Source organism: Mustela nivalis, assembly GCF_964662115.1.
Source record: "Mustela nivalis genome assembly, chromosome: 3".
Taxonomy (NCBI): Eukaryota; Metazoa; Chordata; class Mammalia; order Carnivora; family Mustelidae; genus Mustela; species Mustela nivalis.
The window spans coordinates 73,638,146-73,659,838 of record NC_139022.1 but is presented as its reverse complement, the minus strand read 5'-3'; the positions used below and the strand labels follow the sequence as shown (position 1 = coordinate 73,659,838).

Here is a 21,693-nt window from a genome sequence, read left to right as displayed (position 1 = left end):
TTTCTGTGTTCCTTTTTTGTAAATTCTTGAAAGAAGGTAACATTTAATAAAGACAATTGTTAAATTTCTCGAATTGTACAGAGACTCTTTTTCAGCCCTTTCCTATATAATTCCATCCTTTTCTTGCTTTTTTGAAAAACATGGCATGAAATTAAGACTTAAGAGGATTTTTTTTCAAATTGCAAATTTAGTTAGAAAACCTTACTCGTTACATACAGTAATTCAGTATCATTTTAGAGCCATTTTCATGCAGAGGATTGGCAGTATTGGTGAGAGACCAATTTTCTGTCACATAAAACACCTAACACTTTCAGCCTTTCCTTTCAGGGGAAGACCAATGTCCGTGGAACTGTTTCACTATAGTTTTATTAAGGAGGCTAGTGGTAAATATTATCATTTTATATCAACTGAGGGATATAATCTATATGCCTTGACCTATTGGCTCACTCCTCTGAAAACTTTTGACATATATTGTGCTTATGTTTTAGAACATATGCTAACAAACAGACTTGCCTAGTCATTGCAAGGATGATCTCTAAGTTACAGGCCAGGATTCACAGAAGTTACTGCTATGAGTGTCTGATACCTGACTCATCATTAATCTCATCAGTAGCATTATCTTTGATTACAAAGAAAATGTCAAGCTTTCATTTGATGGTGCTGAATTAGACACCACACCATCAAGCCCAACTGACAAGATCTCTTACTGCTATAAGCTTCAAAGATGTCTTACTGCTATAAGCTTCAAAAATAAAACTGAATATAATATCTTCATAACACCATGTATAATGTATGTTAATTCCATCAATGTAAGTCCTGCTTTCTTTCACTTTTTAAAATTTTATTCCAGTGTAGTTAACATACAATGTTATATTAGTTTCAGGTGTACAGTATAGTGATTCAACAATTCTATACATTACTCAGTGCTCGTCATGATGAATGTACTCTTAATCCCCTTAATCTGTTTCACCCATCTCCCCACCCACCTTCCCACTGGTAACCATCTAGTTATTCTCTATAATTAAGAGCCTGTTTTTTGTTTATATTTCTTTTTTCTCCCCCTTGTTCTTTTGTTTTGTCTCTTAAATTCCACATAAGAATGAAATTATATGGTATTTATCTTTCTCTGAGTGGCTCATTTTGTTTAGCATTATACTCTCTAGATTTATCCATATTGTTGCAAATAGCAAGATTTCATACTTTTTATAAGGTAATGAGGGTGGTAGCTTTCTTTATTCTTCTATTGGTGGACACTTGGGTTATTTCTGTAATTTGGTTATTGTAAATAATGCAGCAATAAACATCGGGTGCATAAATCCCTTTGAATTGGTATTTTCATATGCTTTGGGTAAATAACTAGCAGTGTGAATACTAGATTACAGAGTAGTTGTATTTTTGATTTTTTGAGGAACCTCCATACTGTCTTCCACAGTGGCCGTACCAGGTTCCAGTCCACCAACAGTACATGATGGTTCTTTTTTCCCACATCCTCACCAACACTTGTTGTTTCTTATTTAATTCCTAATTTCTAATCAGCATTAGTATAGAACAAAAACAAAGAATTGTGTTGACAAGAATCCCTTTCGGAGGAAGTTCTGAAGTTTTATGAAGTTCTTCAGAAAAAAATTCACAGACACTTGAAATTAAAAGTACAAGTAAGACTGTTCTTCAAACTCTTTCACTAGACAAAGTAGAAACATTTCCTGTTCCTTTCAGAGAGGTTTAGAAAAGAATGGAATTAACAATTGATGAAAGCAGAGGAGGAAAAAAAAAAGATGACACAAAGCTACCATTCCACAATGAGACCCAGTTCCCCTAAGATCTTCAATGAATTTTATTCACTTGTTTATTTACTTATTAACAGAGGTGCTAAGGACTGAAGGCTTTCATAGAGAGGTAAACTGGGAACATCTCTCAATATGCATAAAAGCCATATACGGAAAGCCCACAGTACATATCATTCTCAACAGGCAAAAACTGAGAGGTTCCCCCTAAGGTCAGGAACATGACAGGGATGTCCACTCTCACCACTATTGTTCAACACAGTACATTTTCCTAGTCTCAGCAATCAGACAACAAAAATAAGGCATCCAAATTGGCAAAGTAGTCAAGCTCTCACTCTTCACAGATAACATGATACTCTATGTGGAAAACCCAAAAGACTCCATCCCAGAATTTCTAGGACTCCTACAGGAATTCAGCAAAGTGGCAGTATATAAAATCAGTGCACAGAAATCAGTTGCATTTCTGTACATTAACAATGAGACAAAAGAAAGAGAAATTAAGAAGTCAATCCCATTTACAACTGTACCAACAACCATATGATATGTAGAAATAAACCTAACCAAAGAGGCAAAGAGTCTGTACTCTGAAAACTATAGATCACTCATTAAAGAGATTGAGGAAGACACAGAGAAATGGAAAAACTTTCCATGGTCATGGATTGGAAGAACAAATATTGTCAAAATGTCTATGCTACCCAAAGCAATCTATACTCAATTCAATCCTTATCAGAATACCATCAACTTTTTTCACAGAGCTGGGACAAAGAATCCTAAAATTTGTATGGAACCAGAAAAGGCCCCAAATAATCAAAAAAATTTTTGAAAAAGAAAACCAAAGCTAGTGGCATCACAAATCTGGACTTCAAGCTCTATTACAAAGCTGTCATCATGATGACAGTATGGTACTGGCACAAAAACAGACACATAGATCAATGGAACAGAACAGAGAGCCCAGAACTGAATGCTCAACTCTGTGGTCAACTAATTTTTGACAAAGCAGGAAAGAATGTCTACTGGAAAAAAGATAGTCTCTTCAACAAATGGTGTTAGGAAAATTGGACAGCCACATGCAAAAGAATGAAACTGGACCATTTTCTTACACTGTACAAAGAAAGAAAGAAAGAAAGAAAGAAAGAAAGAAAGAAAGAAAGAAATTGATTCAAAATAGATGAAAGACCTTAATGTGAGACAGGAACCAATCAAAATCCTAGAGGAAAACACAACAACCTTTTTGACCTCAGCTGCTGCATCTGCTCACTGGACATATCTCTGAAGGCAAGGGAAACAAAGGTAAAAATGAACTACTGGGACTTCCTCAAGATAAAAAGCTTTTTCGCAGCAAAGGAAACAGTCAACAAAATCAAAAGACATCCTACAGAATGGGAGAAGATATTTGCAAATGTCTTATCAGATAAAGGGCTAGTATCTAAAATCTATTTTTTAAAAATCAAACTCAAGGGGCGCCTGGGTGGCTCAGTGGTTTGGGCTGCTGCCTTTGGCTCGGGTCATGATCTCAGGGTCCTGGGATCGAGCCCCGCATCGGGCTCCCTGCTCCGCAGGAAGCCTGCTTCCCTCTCTCTCTCTCTCTCTGCCTGCCTCTCTGCCTACTTGTGATCTCCGTCTTTCAAATAAATAAATAAAATTTTAAAAAAATAAAAAAAAATAAAAAATAAAAAATAAATAAAAATCAAACTCAATACCCAAAGAACAAAGAATCCAGTCAAGAAATGGGAAGAAGACATGAACAGACATTTCTTCAAAGAAGACATCCAAATGGTCAACAGACACATGAAAAAATGCTCCACATCACTCGGCATCAGGGAAATACAAATCAAACCTGCTGTGAGGTACCACCTCACACTTGTCAATATGGCTAAAGTTATGTCAGGAAAAGACAGCTGTTGGTGAGGATGTGGAAGAAGGGGAACCTTCTTTCTTGTGTTGGTGGGAATATAAGCTGGTACAGCCACTCTGGAAAACAGAGGAAGCTGGAGTTTCCTCAAAAAAGTAAAAATAGGGGCACCTGGCTGGCTCAGTGGGTTAAAGCCTTTGCCTTTGGCTCAGGTCATGATCCCAGGTCCTGGGATTGAGCCCTACATCGGGCTCTCTGCTCCACGGAGAGCCTGCTTTCTCCTCTCTCTCTGCCTTTCTTCCTGCCTGCTTGTGATCTCTGTCTGTCAAATGAACAAGTAAAATCTTTAAAAAAAATTAAAAATAGAACTACCCTATATTTCAGCAATTGCACTACTAGGTATTTACCCAAAGATACAAATGTAGTGATCTGAAGAGGCACCTGTACCCCAATGTTTATAATAGCAAATATATCCACAATAGCCTAACTATGGAAAGAGTCCAGATGTCCATCAACAGATAGATGGATAAAAAAGATTACACACACACACACACACACACACACACACACACACACACACAATGGAATATTACTCAGCCATCAAAAACTTGCCATTTGCAACAACATGGATGGAACTAGAGGGTATATGCTAAGTGAAATAAGTCAATTAGAGAAAGGCAAATCCCATATGATTTCCGTCATATGGGGAACTTAAGAAAGAAAACAGAGAGCGTGGGGAATGGGGACAAAATAAAACAAGACAAAATCAGAAAGAGACAAAGCATAAAGAGAATCTAATCATAGGAAACAAACTGAGGGTGGCTGGAGGGAGGAGGTTTGGGAGGCTGGGGTAACTGTATAATGGGCATGAAGGAGGGCACATAAGGTAATGAGTACTAGGTGTTATATATACTGATGAATCACCGAACTCTACCTCTGAAACTAATAATATACTATATGTTAATTAATTGAATTTAATTAAAGAAGAAAAACAGGTGATAAGGATTTTAGAGAGGTGAAGTAGACAGAAAGAAAAGAAAGTGAAGTGTAAAGTTTTGGAGATTTGAATCAAGTTTTACTAATACTTCAAGAGGGAAAGGGACCCCAAATGGAGATTTGTTACATAAGGTTTTTCCAGATTTTTCTGGACATAGCACAGTGAGATTCTCAAGCATTATAGTCTCATATATAGAAAACTATCTGTTGAGAGACAATATTCATTGGTATTTGCCTTAGATGAAAAGTTTATATTTACCTTTTTTACTGAATATTTTTATATCCTAGACTTATCTCTTATGCCTATAATTCTGAGTATTCTTCTCGTAGCCAAGTTGGCTATGGACAAATAGAGGTATTCGAAGTGACTGACCTTTTATGCATAGGTTTCAAAATAATGTACCTCTCTCAAAAGGTTTAAAAGTTGCCAAGAAGTATGTATCTTAAAGCTATGAAGATAAAGTAAATAATAAATTGTCTTTATGCTATTACCACATGATAGTCCTCCTTTACCTGATAAAATAGAAGTATTTGGTACCCTTTTTGATTCACATGGAAAAATTTGTCTTGAATTAAGCATGTTATTCAAAGTGACAAGGAATGCTTCTTTGGCATAGATGATGATTTAAAGAAACTGAGAAAAGTGTCATAGAGTCATAGCCACACTCATAGAGTGGCATGAGATACAGAACTTGAATGACAGGACTGCAGTAGGCAGAATGAGACGGTATCATTTCAGAAAGAGGGAAGGAAGACACGAATATGAGAAATCAGAGTGTGTTTGGTAAAGAGCCTATGGTTCCATTCATCTGAAGGGTGGGGTCCAGAAGTCAGCTTTAGGCACCAGCTCTTGGCATAAATGTTGATGTTCTCATGATGGAAGAGTGTTCAGGTTCTTGCAATGATCTTTTTATGCTCATTGCATAAAAAGGGGGTTGACAAGTGAAAACCAAAAGGGAGAAGCTAAAGGACACCAAGTGTTGACTAACGCTGGCAAATGGGTATGATTAGGACCATAATTATTAATGTATGACTGTTGCCAGTCCTCCCCATTCACTTACTGGCTCTGACAAGTCTATACCATTTCTTCCCTCTCTCCACCTGTGTAGGGGGGAACTGCCTTGTCAGCTCTATTTTTTCGTTCTCATGGTCAAGAATGAAAAATGAAAAGATGCTCAATATCATTCATTATCAAAAAAGTACAAATCAATACCATGATTAGATACCACCTCATACCTGTCAGAATGGCTAAAATTAACAACACAGGAAACAACACGTGTTGGCAAGGATGCTGAGAAAGGGAGACCCTCTTACAGTGTTGATGAGGATGCAAACTGGTGCAGCCACTCTGGAAAACAGTATGGAGGTTCCTCAAAAAGTTAAAGATAGAAATACTCTATGACCCAGAAATTGCACTACTAGGTATTTACCCAAAGGATACAAAAATACAGATCTGAAGGGGCATGTGTACCCCAGTGGTTATAGCAACATTATAAACAATAACCAAATTATGGTAAGACCCCAATGTCCATCAACAGATGAATACATAAGGAAGAGGTGGTATATGTATACAATGGAATATTACTCAGCCATGAAAGAGAATGAAACCACACCAATTGCAATGGTGTGGATGGAGCTAGAGGGTTATTATGCAACGTGAAATAAGTCAGGCAAAGACAGATACCATCTGATTTCACTCATAGTTGGAATTTAAGAAATGTAATGGACGAATATGGGGGGAAAGGAAGAGAGACAAACCATAAAAGAGACTCTTAACTATAGAGGACAAACTGAGGGTTGCTGTACGGGAGGTTGGTGGGGGGATTGGTTAAACTGGTGGTAGGTATTAAGAAGGGCACTTGTTGAGATAAAGCACTAGGTGTTATATGTAAGTGATGAATCACTAAATTCTATTCCTGAAACCAATATTACACTACATGTAACTCACTAGAATTTAAATGCAAAATTGAAACCAAAAGAGAAGAAAAAGAATGGAAAATAGAAAAAAAACCACACACACACAGAGGCAGAAGGCCTGTGCCATTGTTATTAGAATGTAATGGAATGCAACAATCTTCAGGAAAACCCAATACATAAGCTGAGAACAGCTTGCTTGCTTGCTTTTATTTCTTTCTTTTATAAATCCATAACAAAGTTAGATAATCAGAACTAGAAGTTTAGGAAATATTCCCTGTAGGGGGTAACTCAGTACCATTGCAATTTGGACATAAATATGATTTATATTCATTGATTAATGGGGTCAGAGCTTTTAGGGTAGGCATAAATGACAAAGTAGGGAGATTTTGCTTAATTAGACAAGGACTAGGGAGACTTTTAGAACTCCTAAACAAGGTCGTTATGTGATTAGTATTCTCTAGGAAGAATCTTTGAATAGCTTATCTATATAACTGAGAAAGGAAAAAAATAGAAGACAAGCAAAATCAGAGAAGAGATATTACAGTATGCCAGGTAAAAGGTAACAAGGAGATGTACTAAAAGGTGAGAGTGTGGATAGATAAGAGAAGATGTCAAAGTATTTGGAAAGCAAAATCAACAGAACCATTATGAGAAACAAAGAAAGAGAGTTAACAATGTGATGTTTGAGGTCTCAGAAGGAATGGAAGGGCCATTAACAGAAGCGAGGACACCAGAGGAATAGAAGGCTTCAGGGTAAAAATAATAAGTTTCATTTCACATGAGTTGTTTTTGATATGCAGGTGGGACATCTGGGTTGTCATGTGGACAGCTGAAAATGTAAGCTCTAAGGGGAAATGTCTGCATCAGTCCTGCGCACCTTGGTATCTCTGAAGCCCAGCGTATGACAGGTGATCAACAAACACAGCTAAATGAATAACAAGTGAATGTAAGTCTATTCAGTTCTCTGAATTCTTATGATGTTTTATTACAATTATTTCCTGCTTCTTTCTCTCTATTTATAGATTCTGAGTTTTACATACATATCTTGAATCTCCATGGCTACATGCGTGGTATACATTAAGCTCTCAATACATGTTTGTTGAATTGATAAGTTAGGAGATTTCAACTTTCAGTTTACAACCCTGTTCACCATCCTCATCTCCTTTTCTTTATATTCAAATAAGATATAGCTCACAGAATGTAATTTTAATGTAAAGAAATAAAAATGCATATCCATAAAGTTTATTTTAAGAAAGAGTGACAATAGTATATCGTGGGTTTTTCCCATTACTTTGGAAATAACTATAGGTATTTCAACATTTGGCAATTCTATTTGGGCTAATAGACTACTTGCGGTTGTCAAAACTTTTATTTCCTTTCGACTACAAGAAGTCTGGAAGAGACCTTAGGGACACAACTGGGAAATGACTGTTAAAAAGGTAAACGTTTTTCAAATTTCATGAATGGTTGGAGTTCCCCATACTTGACAGTAACACATGACTCACTTTTGTCCCCAGCACAAGCTTTCAGAGCAAATGCAGACTGCAAAATGGAATATCTTACAAGGCTCCTGTGATACAGATTCTTCCCAAGGTCCTCTCTCTACCCCTGCAGTGTGGAGGGTTTTTTTTTAAGGAATACAGCTTTTCCATTTTGGGCAAACTTCTCATCCCATGTTCCATGTTTGACAATATATGAACATTGTATACGGACAGTCCCCAATTTATGATGGTCCGACTCATCCATCTTTTTCCTCTACAATGGAGTGAAAGTGAGGCACATTCAGTAGAAACGAACCTTAAGAGTTTTGAATTTTGATCTTTTTCCTGGGCTAGCAAGGTGTGGTGCCATACTCCCAGGTGACACTGGGCAGGGGCAGTGAGCTGTGGCTCCGAGTTAGTCACCCAATCACAAGGGTATGAACCAATATACCTACAACCATTCTGTACCCTTACAACTATTTTGCTTTTTACTTCTAGTACAGTATTCAATAAGTTACATGAGATACCGGACACTTTATTATAAAATAAACTTTGTGTTGGATGATTTTGCCCAACTGGAGGGTAATATAGGTATTCTGAGCACATTTAAGGGTAGGCTGGGCTAAGCTATGATACTTGGTAGGTTAGGTATGTTAATAAATGATTTTTGACTTATGATGTTTTCAATTTATGATGGATTTACCAAGCTGTAACCCCTTGGTAGGTTGAGGAAGATCTGTATAATATATTTACACTGAAAATATCTCTTTGGTCATTATTGATCATTTACTGGAGATATTCCTCCTTCATAAGCATGGTTTAGTAGTAAAACATAAAATTAAAAATTCTAGTTTGCAGTGGTTTTTCACCCTTTGGGCTGAGATGGCTTCATGAAAGTTGTTTTTTTTTTGTTGTTGTTTTTTTTTTTTTTAAAGGCAAACCTTGAAAACAACATCTGGAGTTGAGTTCAGAAATTAGAACCAGATATGCTTCCTTATATGAATTTCAGTTCACATGATTAGCCTGCCAGAATGGAGAAAGGGAAAAGGTTTACTAATTTATTTGTGTTTTGTTTTTGAAGAAATAATGAAGATATTTTAATGCTCAAAGAAGTTGAGTCTTTTTTTAAATAAAGGTTGAATATAGTTATCCCTGAATATGTATAAGGAAATATTAAAACTAGCATGAATTTTAGATATAGTTAGCATTATTACATACACATTCAGAGGATTTGCTCAAGGGTTTCCTTAAGTAGCAAGAGCCAAATGGTATAAACTGCTTATAGATTGATTCTAAAACCAGTTTTCCAAATAATTTATGTTATATGAGTTTGTAAACAAAAACAGAGAGCAGATAACCATTTGATTTGGCCATGTTACAAGTGTTAGTACACATCCCATTCAGAATGCCATCATTAAAGAACAAGTAGAGTTTTTCTTTTCTTAAAACTTCAACAGTGATTCATATTATGAAAAGAATAATTCGAGATATGCCCAGACTCTTTTTGGAAGGTGATTAATAGAATTCTAAGTTGGTATTTACAATTTACCAAACACTATGGAACCTATTGTGTTTTACATTTATAATAACCTTAAAGTAAACCAAACAAGAATTTTTCCAGGTACCAGATGAGAACATTGAAGTCTGCAAATGTAGTATGTTACATAGTTACTTTCATGAAGCTGATAATACTAGAACCTAGAACTTCTGTATCTTAGATCAGAGCTTTTTCTTTTATTACATTTATTTATTTGTTTGTTTGTTTGTTTAGCATGATGAAAATCCAAAAACCATGTTCCTAATTGGCTGGTATTTAGGACCTAGACTTGAACTACACTCAGTCCTAGAAAAATCTACCTAATGCTAATGTGCAACATTAGCATTTAAATATGGCTTCATTTTCAACTTTTTCAATTGTTTTACATGTAAGTCTCTCCATAATCTCTCCTTTTTAAGGAATTCTATAGTCATAAAAATAAGTCCTTTCTTCATTTTAGTGTGGAAAGAGAATTAAACTGTCCAGTTCATATGCTACACTAATATTATTTTCAGGTTTTTGAGAGGATGAGAAGGCAACCTTTAAAATGTGCTCTGCATCTCACAGATGAGATCATTGAAATGTAGGGTTTTCTAAGTTTTATGGTGACATAGCCCTTTGGCCTTTCTGTTGAGGTCAATTCCAAATTCTCATTCTAGTACTAGATTATCAGGTGCTCCCAAATAAGCATGGGCCCTGGAACTTTTTTTTTTTCCTTTTTCTAACCCACTTCCCAATTAACGAATAGCCAGTCCTGTCTCTTTATAGAGAATTAACAACAACAGTAGCAGTGGCAGCAATAATAACAATAAATGTCTCCCATTGTAACAATTTCGTATTACCAGGTGTGAAAAGGCAGTAGCTGGGATGAGAAAATCACAAAATAATGATAATGCATACTTAATGACATTACAGTTTGGCTTACTCTTCTAAACCAATAACATAAGCATTGAAATTTGCATTCTTTCCATGCTAAGGAAATAGAATAAAGGCTCAGAGAAAGTAAATAGGGTATGCAAGGTTCCATCTTTTTATAAAGATTTTTATTTATTTATTTGTTAGAGGGAGAGAGAGAGAGCATGAGCACAGGCAGGCGGAATTGTAGGCAGAGGCAGAGGGAGAAGCAGGCTCCCTGCCGAGCAAGGAGCCCGATGTGGGACTCCATCCCAGTAAATGGCAGAGTCCCATTAAGAATCCAGGCATCTCTACTGCAAATTTGCAGTGGGTTCACTCTTTCAAACCTCTAATTCTGAAGCTGCATTCAGTTCGAATAGCCAGGTGAGACAAGTGTGGGCCAGTCTGGAATTCAAGAGCTCTGAATTCCTGCCTCTACCACATCTAGCCCCATTTAGTAATCTCCAGTAGCATGACATCATAATTAAGCATGTAGAGCCATCCAGAACCTGGCTTCAGGCCCCAATCCTCCAATTACCAGCTCAATGAGCTTCGGCAAGTTAATTTCTCTAGGCCTTCGTTTCCTCCTTTGTAAAACAAAGATTGTTACTTATGTAAGAAAACAAATGTAAAATTCTTGGCCACAATAGAAGTGTTGCATAAACCATTGCTTCCTATTTCACATTATGCTGATTTCTCTTCTCCCAGGAATGCTCAGCAACTGACAATATGTATATCAAAGTTTTTCAGAGGAAAGAAAATGAAAACCAATATAGGTTTCATCACACATAAAATGCTGAGCACACATGGAAACCTTTTCTCTAGTCACTTACATTCTACCTCTTGGGCACCTTGGAATTACTACAAGGTCCTTGAATCCAGATGTATATGAAGCATTTCTTTGAACTGGAATATGTCTCATATAGTTATGTGACTCCATCTTTTTTGTCTCTAGGTTTTCAATCTCATAATAAATAAATTTAAAATTTACTAAAAATCTTTACTGAATTCTATTATGAATTTTCTTGATCAACAAATGGTTAGAGTATCACTATAGTTATAGATAAGGTAGGAAGTCATTGCTTTGTGAAAATATTTGACATTATTCAAAAGGGATTGGAACCAATGTTATCTTTCAACCTCAGTCAACATCAATTTATATATATTTCTAAAATCAGGTGGTCCAATTTGATATTAATTCTGGTTTTTTTTTTTTATAAAGATTTTTTTTATTTATTTGTTAGAGGGAGAGAGAGAGAGCACGAGCACAGACAGGCGGAATTGTAGGCAGAGGCAGAGGGAGAAGCAGGCTCCCTGCCGAGCAAGGAGCCTGATGTGGGACTCGATCCCAGGACGCTGGGATCATGACCTGAGCCGAAGGGCAGCTGCTCAACCAACTGAGCCACCCAGGCGTCCCCCTTGGTATTGATTCTTAAAGGTTAGAGGATTCCTTTTTATTTACAGGATGGATCCATTTCCTTGAATGTATCACAATAACTAAATCAAGAAAATGTTTAATTAAATAATCATCATTAGCAATTAATACCCTGTTTTATCTGTCTCCTTTTAATTTTGTTATCATCCAAAAATGTGGGATTGAAATACAGTAGTGACAAGTATAAATGTGAGAAACTCACTTGTAATTCCAAGGGGTTCATTCAAAACACCCCAGAATCTTTATATTAGGTGGTGATGACTTCAACAACATATTTGTATGCATAAATTCAGAATTTTTCTGTATCAGTTAGCATACCCTCAGTCACAAGCAATAGGAAACTCAAAATGGATGAAACATTGGGGAAATTATTGGCTTGCATAGCTGCAAATTCAGTGGTAAGGTGAACTTTGGAAGAGGAATTATCCAGTGGTTCTGACTGAACTTCCCTATAGTTCTCTCAACCCTGTCCCACTCTGGATATAATCTTTAGAATGGAGTGGGATGGCTTCAGAAGATACAAACTCCACCACAATGAATGACCATGGCCTTGAGGGAAAAAAATAGCTTTCAGAACTTTCTCATAAAAGAGAGAAAACTTCCTGAAACCCCAGCAACACCCTTTTGTGTGTCTTTGGTTAAAATTGGATTACGTGCCCACTTGTGTAGCAATGTTTCAGGCAATAGAGCGATGGAATTGTGGCCATCCTACGTCAGTTTTCCTTGGGTTACTTGGCAGCATAATAGAAGAATGATGAATAAAACAAAATTGGGATTCTCTTGGGGAGGAAAAATGAACACATACTTCTGTGGAGGCAACCATCGGTGTCCTCTGCCTCTTCCAATATCTACCCATTCGTTTTTCTAAGATGATTAACTGAATTTTAAGATCCTAAAATACAAATACTCCTTCTAACATACCCTTGGAAGAAAAGTACAAATGCCTTAAGAATTAAATAAATTGGCTTCAGCTCTGAAATTATTACACTGTTGGCATGCAACCATGTCACATGGCATGGACAAGATTAAACTTTAACGTTAATGGCTGGAATAAGTCCAAGTAGAGTAAAACAGGCCTGTGCAAATATGTTTCATGCACATATAATAGTGCATATTGCCTCTTAAAAATGTAAACCAAAAGATTTCTTGCAAACTAATATTAAACAAGAAAAATTAGGTTTCTCAGCTTTGGGATAGGCCTGCAGGAGCAGTATGGTATTAAGATTTCTATAATGCTAGGTATTACTGTGATCTATGGATTGATTTCAGCCAGTAATCTGTCCAGAATCTGGTAACAAAAAAGAACATTGCTGGAAATGAAATACTAGTTACAAGAAGATTTATATACAACTGGTAATGTTCACCACAATTTTTAAAAAATGAGAAATTAGAGTTTTCAGAGCTGTAATGGATCCAAATATAGACTTTCTGGAAATGGTATTTTAGACCTGAATGACTGCATCAGAGTAAGAAATATTCATTTTATTTTGTAATTTCTTTTTATTCACTGCCCTATCATTGTTCTTCAAGTGTTTCCCAATCTTCATCTCAAAGAAGCAATTGGACTTTTCTCTAAAACTAAAGTTAGTTAAAAACAATTATTTTTATAACAATTGATTATTTAAATATTTATAGAATAGGCACTCAGAAAGAATTATAATGAAATGCATAGTTCCTGTGCTTAAAGAATTTAAAATCTATTTGAAGGCATCAATCCAAAAAAATATAAGAAATGATTAGCAAACAATAAAAGATAGCATTTAATTAACCAATGCATTGTGACTTGGGGCATATTGATGAGAAAAGACCGGAGAAGGAAAATCATGTGCTTCAAAGAAATTGCAGAATCTTTACCATCACTTTAACATCTATTAAACACTCCCCATGTACCCAATATATTTAGTGATATATCATTTAATCTCACAACAACCCTATAAGTTCCAATCGTTATCATCAATGTTATACAGACAAAGAAATTGAGGCTTAGAGAGATTAACTTGCCCAAAGTTGAAAAGTAGGATTAGGCACTGAGCACATATAGTCAAACCCTACAGTGCCGTTGCTTAGTTACCAAGGTATTTTGCCTTCCTGGAATAAAATGAACTTGAGGAGTACTCTGCACACTTAGCAGTCCTTAATCAAGGAGGACAAAGAAGGGTATTTTAGGAAGGAACACCAGCATGAGTGAAGGCATAGTCACCGGAGTGGCCATAGTATATACTGGGACCTTTAAAGAAACTGCCCTGGTTGAGGCCAAAGTGTAGACAAGGTCAAAGGGGAAGAAAAGCTTGCACAAATCCAGTGGAGCTGAACTGTAGAGATTACTAAAGGCATTGAGGAGTTTTACAAAACCATTGCCCAGTGGAAAGTAACTACTGAATCCCATTCTTTCTCATCCTCAGTATCTTCAAGTCCAGGGGCCTTGAAATGAATCACTGGAGACCACCCAACATCTTTCAGACATGTAGATTAAACTCGAAAGTGGAGAAGTGTTCTTAATAGCTAAAAGGTTAATACTTTTCAAATCCTGGGTCAGACGACCCCAGAGAGCAAGCCAGAGACATTCTGGTGACCTGGAAATCCCGAAGGCCCCAGGTGATCTCCCAAGGCTGCTCCTTCACATTCCACGCATTTTGCAGCCTCCCATCGCCATGGCAGCTTGAAATGGAATGCAGGCTCACACTGTGGCACAGCTAAAATTCTCCTCCAAATCTGAAATGAAAGGAGCTCCAAAACTGAAATGGTTCATACGCGTGTTTTTATAAATATGTGGATAATCTCTGGGAAAAACCATAAAAACTGGTCATTGCAATAGGCTCTGGCAAAGACAGCTGGGGGCTTAGAGGATGGTCAAAGAGGGGAGACTTACTTATCCTTCCCAGCCCTTTGTACTTTTTTTCAATATAGAAGGCTCTGCATGTTTTGTCATGTACTCGAAAATACGTATATTGCAAAAGACTTCACTTTCTAGTGGGCTTTCTGCCTGTCCCATGGGGAATTCAGAGCATAATTGCCAGTTAATCTTCACCAAAGCACAGTTCCCATCACATGCTACCTCTGTTCCAAAACCTTTTGAGGTTGCCTATCACTAATAATACCTAATCGACAAGGTTGACAAGAATTGACTTACTGATATGATTTATATTTCACTCTACATTTTGAAGTAGGTGACGCCTCACAGGACAAGTAGGAAAATGGCATGTAGGGAATTTAAAAGGTTTCTTCAGGGCTGTACTGCCTGCCGACTGGCAGGACCACTGAGATTTAAGCATGGAATACCTGCCCCTTCCTGTGAGATCACACAGCCTCTCACACAGTGCTTGTGGAATTAAATCAGGCTCTTTAACCTGCCTTTGATCATTATCCTCCCTTAGAAGTTTTCTCTTACAAATCCCCAACACCTCTCCTTTGTTCCAGGTAAACTGCTTAACCACTGGTTCTTGAAATACTTTTCCCCTTTCTGTCCCTGTCGCTTTCCTCATGTGCTTTCTTCCCGGGAAAAATGGCTCCCCACTTCATTCATCACTTCCAGTCTTCCGTGGCTGACCACAGATGGTCCTCTTTAGGGCAACTTCCTCTGACTCTACCAAGGTCCCAGTGTTCCCAGTGTTTCCTTGCCCAGCACTGTATTTGTACCACTCATAAAACTGCCTGTTAGTCTTCAATTCTAGTTGTATTGGTGTTTGTCCTAACCTAACTGCAAAGTTGTAAACGTAGAGAACAAAGATCATAGCTAGCCGTGTTCAAATTTTCCAAATACCTAGCAAACTACTTTTCCCTTACGAAGGGCTCAAAAATATTTGTTGAACTTGGTTTGAGAATTGATTTTCTGCGACACTCAGAGATGCATTGTAAGATGAAATGGACTTTGGAGAGAACCCAGAAACTCATTTTACTGCTGAGATCACAAACTCTCTGAAATACAGATGTATTGTGTTAGCACTGGGCTTGTTTCTTTTTGTGATTTAGTTTTTAGTTGAATTACTTGTGAGCATTTAAAAATTAGAAGATTTCATGTAAAAATCTGGATTTCTAGGTTTTCTTGAAAGTGGGAAAATCTAACAACACTGAGGCTGCCTTATCATGTGAAGAAGTTGGCTGGAGTTGGTAATGCCTGTGGGTTTTTTTGTTTGTTTGTTTGTTTGTTTGTTTTTTAAAGAATTTATTTATTTATTTGACAGAGAGAGAGAGAGAGCACATAAGCAGGGGGAGCTGCAGGCAGAAGGGGAGGCAGAAGCAGGCTGAACTGGGAGCCCTGTGCTCCCAGTCTTAGAATCCTGGAATCATGACCCAAGCTCAAGGCAGCTACTTCAATGACTGAGCCAGCCAGGTGCCCCTACCTGTCCATTTTTAGTGAGATACAGGCTGCTTGGGTGAGCCACAGCGCACCACTTACTGCTGTCCTACACCTGGCTGGCTATATGGATTTGTAATACCTGTTGGATGACATATATTTACATTTGCAGTTCCTACCAAAAATGTGGATCCTTTTTCTTTCAGAAAAAAAAAAAAAAAAAACTCCCCAAGATTCATCTCCCCTTCCAGGAGCTTTATGCCCAGTTGAACAACAGCCTGGTGAAAGCAATTTTCTCAATCATCTTTGAAAGAGTAACTCACCCTCTTTATGCAGGAAACCTCATGCAGAAGTCAAGCCCATTGAATTTCTATACACAGGAAAAAAACCAACCTGTCATTTGAACCACAGGATTTTTCTTTGAGACATTGCCAGTGAGGTTACCTACTGGTGTCCCACAAAGAGGGGAGAAGGGATAGAATACAACGAAGGTGACAGGATTCCATAGCCTGAAGGACTCTAAAGAAGGACAACGCAGTGCTTTAATTATTTCTGTGACATTCCTACCAAGTTGCTTTCTAAAATCTTCAGCTCTCTGGTGAGGGCAAGCCTGTTTTAATTTTCATATTTGTGCTGCACAAGCATTCTCTGTCATGTATAAGGAAAGATGATTTATTGTCACTCTCCCTCCTTGGTCTTTCATTTTCCCTCTGGAATAACAATAATCGTGTGAGGACTTTTTAATATATAAAGACTATGATCGTGTTACCTCAAAGTCTTCCATTCTTCAGGTGAAATATCTATGGTTTCTGGTTAGTAATGCCCATAACTGCTAGTTAAGTCTTCTCTGTTTGCAATATTCCATCAAGATTTTTGGCACCCCAGACTAGACATAGCATTACAGGTATTATCTGGTCCAACAAAGTAAAGCAGAAATGCATTAAATCACTTCATTACTATAACTTTATTTATGCAACCTCAAAGTTTAATTAGTTTTTTTGGCAGCTATACATCTCTGTTGACTCACATTATGATTGCAGTCAACTGGAACCCCCAAGTTCTGTTAAAGCTCATCTTCCTCATCATGTGATTCCACAGTTGGATTTTTGGGCTTCATATTTATCCCTGTTAAATCTCATCATGTTATATTGGCCTATTATTTCAACTGTCATAGTCTTTTGGGATTTGGTTTAAGAATTCTCCCTTCTTGATTTCTGTCTCTGCAAATTTAATGTGTATGTAGTTAAATCTTTCCTCCAGGCCACTAGAAAACAAGCAGAATGGAAAAAGACCTGACTTAAGTCCTCCCTCATGGTTTCCAGATTAAAGCTGGTCCCTCAGTATTTCTTTGAAGAGTAGTTATTTACTTGTCACTGATCTACCCCATTCCTGTGTTAGTTATCTCACCTTGTCTTCAAGTTACTGTAAAGAAAGCACTGGATTTTTTGCATACACGTACATACATACAAATAAGCATTTTCTTTGGGAGAGGACTCAGCTTCCACTAGGTTTTCAGAAATTCTCCTGACATAAAAAAAGATCAAGACCATTAATTTAGCCAATTATTCTGATATACAATACATAAAAATAATTCTCTTTAAATCATTAGTGATCCTTATTTAGTAAGTGCCTGTATATGCCAGGAATGCTCTAGATATTGAGGAGACAGTTATGAACAAAACAGACCAGGACTTTGTTCTCATAGCATTTGTATTCTAATAAGGCAGAACACTAGACTATAATGACTAAGATTAATAAAGAAATAGATAATATGTTTAATAGTGAGAAGTGCTAGGGAACAAAAATAAAGCGGAGCAAGGGAATATGAAATAAGCAGTGAGAAGATTGTCTCTTTGAGAAGATGACGTTTGTGTAAAGACCTGTAACAACTAAGGTAACTTATTGGGGGGAAGGTTCCAGGAAGAGATAACGGCAAGTTTAAGACACCTGGATAGCGAGATGTTTCGCCTCCCCTAGAAACAGCAAGACTGTGACAGAATAAACCAAAGGCAGGTTGGAGGAGATAAGTTAAGGGAGGAGTGTGAATAGGGAAGCTAAAAGGGCTCTCCAAATGGGAATGGGGGAAGGACAGCCCCCTCAAAAAGTAGATTTAGAAATATTGGGGTAAGGTATTCTTTGGTTGTCACAACGACTCTGAGACTCTACTGACACTTAGGGGGAGCAGAGATAACAAGGATTTTGTAAACCCCAAGACATTTTGTCCAGTGAAAAACTGTTTTGCACGAAATGCCAACATCATCCTCCATAAGAGACCATTTAGCCATTTATATAAACTTTGGATTTTACTCTGAATGAGGTGAGAAGCCAGTAGAGACCTCAATGCGGAAGAGTGAATGGTCTAACTTATATTTAGTAAGTCTCAACCTTGCCATTGTGCTGGAGAGGAAGGAGACCAAAGCAAGGCACAGGGACCAGTTAAGAAGCTGTCAAAATAATTAATGCAGGAGATGATGATCGCTGAACAGGGTGGCGGGATGTAGGAGAGGAAAACTATCTGGATTCTGTATAAATACTTAAGATAGAGTCAGTAGGTATTGCTGCTGGGTTAGAGCAGAGTGCTAGAGATAGGGAGGAGAAAGAGGATGAATCCAAGATTTTAGGCCTGGTCAGTATCTATCACTTGGAAAGAGAATTGCCTCTTGTGGTTGTGATGGGAAACACAGGGAGAAAACAATTTTGGTTGAAGGCAGAGAGATTAGGAAGACCGCATCAGATGCCACTTAGGTTGTTAGATGTGCAGAAGGACATGTAATGTATGTAAAGATATATCTGCAAGTATGTAAGGGTATGTAATGTATGTTGATAGAACTACAGAGAGATAGAGATAGGATATTAGTTATTGACATGGACAAAATATAGAGATAGAGATACAGAAATGTAGAAAGAAATCTCAAAGAGATCAGAAATGTTAAATTAGCTATCTCTAGTTTTGGAGTTCATTGATGATATTTCTCTTACGCACTTCCTAACTTATTCACATTTAACATGTCTTAATCTTATGAAACGTAAAAATGTTTCATATCTACAACACTACTTTCTAAAGCTCACTTGTGACAGAGCTCTGATTTTATCTCTCTTCTTATAGACTCTCTCTTCTCTCTCCAACTGCTTAGTCATCAGCTACCAACGGACTCGCCATTTAAGGATGCCACTTTCAGGGATTTTAAATCTCAGCTTCACTCTACTGTGGTCATTATAACCATGCAATACATTTCCAGACCCTCAGGATTTTCATTCCGAGGAGAAATGGCAGAATTGTTAGCAGCTGGATCCTCTTTGAAAGAGTGAGCCACACATATTTACTGAGGCTTTGGGGAATTGTAGGAGGAGAGAAACAATTGTCACTTGGGTCCCCTTTCCTGGCAGCACCTCAAAGGTTACCAAGTGAGAACAGCAGTGCCCAGCTGCCCTGAAAACCAAAGAAAGAGTGAAATTTAAAACTTGAATTGCCTCTCTCTTCTCATTATGTATTATTTGTCAATCATAGATAAAAAGTGGTTTTTGCCCTCCAGCTGCTAGCCCTGGGGTGCACATATCACTCAGTCGTGCCACGACCCTGGGGAACACTGCTAGAAAAAAAATCAGTGATTGCACCTTTCTTTCTTTTTCTTGTTCCTCCCTGTTCTACCATTTTTAATCCAGTGGTTTAAACTAAAAAGGAAAATCTCTTTGGGAAAAAAAAATGTGTGTGTGTGTGTGTGTGTGTGTGTGTGTGTATATATATATATATATATATATATATATATACATACACTTTGTTTTTATGGTGATAGACATCTTAGATATTGAAATAAGGTATATTAGAACACATACGAGGAAACTTTTCCCTTTTTCCTATTGGAACCAAAGTGTCTGAAATTTAATGGATTGTCGCAGCCTCATGGAAGGGGGGATATTGTATCCTTTGTACTGGGCCTTGCAAATGAACAATAAAACACACATTACCACTCCGTATGAAATGCGGACCTTTAAAAATAGATTCATTTTGATGCCTGTCTTTTAAACTTATTTTACAACATCAAAACACATTTCCTTCATTTGTACATTTTATTCATGTGACATAGAAAGTGCTTTTTAAGTTTCTTTGAGCACCATTTTAGGACCTGGGTAACTTTTTATGGTACTGGTAGGGGAAGTAAAGATAGAGGGCTCAGGTGTGTTTTAAGTTGTTGTAATAAATACACATTACACCATATTACACATGCCTTTCTGTCTAATGCTTCTTAACAAAGCACCAAAGCATCACCTCAGTTATTCAAGTGTATTCAAGTAAGAATCACTTCCGCATCTGTTTGGTTTTAAAGTTTGCATCTTTAGTTTTCATAAAGGAGAAAAATCCCAATAGAAGCTGAACTTTCTTAAGAATTCTTTAAGCGGAAAAGTGCCTTAAAAGCCTTAGTCATCACAGCTTTTCTTCTTTGCAAGTTAAATACCACTCACAATTCAGAATTGTGATAAATGGATCCATTGTACAGGTGAATCAAAATGCTAACATAATTGATAATCTGCAGTAAAGCATCCTATTTAGTAAGATACTACGTTTTCTCTATTTTTTTCCCCTGTAATTCTGTCTAGGAATAGAAGTTGATGCCAATTGGAAAAATCCAATCATGGGAGACCAGGTAAGTCAAACTTCTTTCATGCTCTGACTTACATGGAAATAGAGGGTGATCACATCTGTCATACATTTTCTAGAACCTAGGTCTAGATAGTGAGGGCCAGAGGTCCAGTAGTTTGGGCCCACCTGTTTCTTCAAACTTCTTATATTTTCTGTGGGCAGGATAGGCACCCTGCTGTAAGCTCAGGATCAAATGGAAATAAAACCACTTCGAGAAAGCTGATGGAAGGCACTGAGCTGGCCAGGCTTCTGGCTCAAACTGTTCAATGCCCTGACATTTCATCTGGTTTCCATCTGAAGCTGCAGAGGACTGGGGCTTGCGTGTCTGGACCTATGGATGCGTGTTTGTGGGCCACCACGTCGGCTGGTTCTGATTTAAGCCTAACTTTTTCCAGGCTCCCTAGACGTGAACTTTGGTGAACTTCATACAAGTTCAATGTAACCAAACCCGAAATTCCAGAAGTCTTGTCTGGGAGTCAGTTTCAAAATGAGGACGTGTCTTTCCAAGGTGCTTGTTTCCAACTATTGTTGATTATTTGGCCCCGGAATCTATCATGTTTAATGTTGTACATTCTCGAATAACTAGATAACGTAAGAGAATGGGAACTTGGGGAACCAGCATCATTGGAGTGGTTTGGTTGTAGAACACCTAAATTTCAAAGTCTGCCTCGTAAAAGAGCTTCCAAATAAATGAGGATTCTCTGATGGTCCCTGGCAATAAGCATCTGTTAGCTGCTTTTGACGCTCCTCTTTTCTCTCTGTATCTCCTCACCTTCCCCAACCTACCCAATGAAACTGAAATGAGAAGTCAGCCACACTGAACACTTTTCTCTTGCTTGTTGATGCTCTCTGAGCTCCCAACTT

At 37.5% G+C, this 21,693-nt stretch overlaps 1 long non-coding RNA gene across 1 annotated transcript in view; it reads left to right on the top strand.

Moving 5' to 3' along the window:
* The window catches only part of LOC309860982, a 29,945-nt gene extending 8,655 nt beyond the window's left edge, over nt 1-21,290 (top strand). Inside the window, exons 2-3 of the long non-coding RNA XR_014309707.1 lie at nt 20,787-20,833; nt 21,225-21,290. This is a non-coding gene — a long non-coding RNA (uncharacterized lncRNA). The remainder of the gene's footprint in view (nt 1-20,786; nt 20,834-21,224) is intronic.
* Nucleotides 21,291-21,693: the final 403 nt, after the last annotated feature.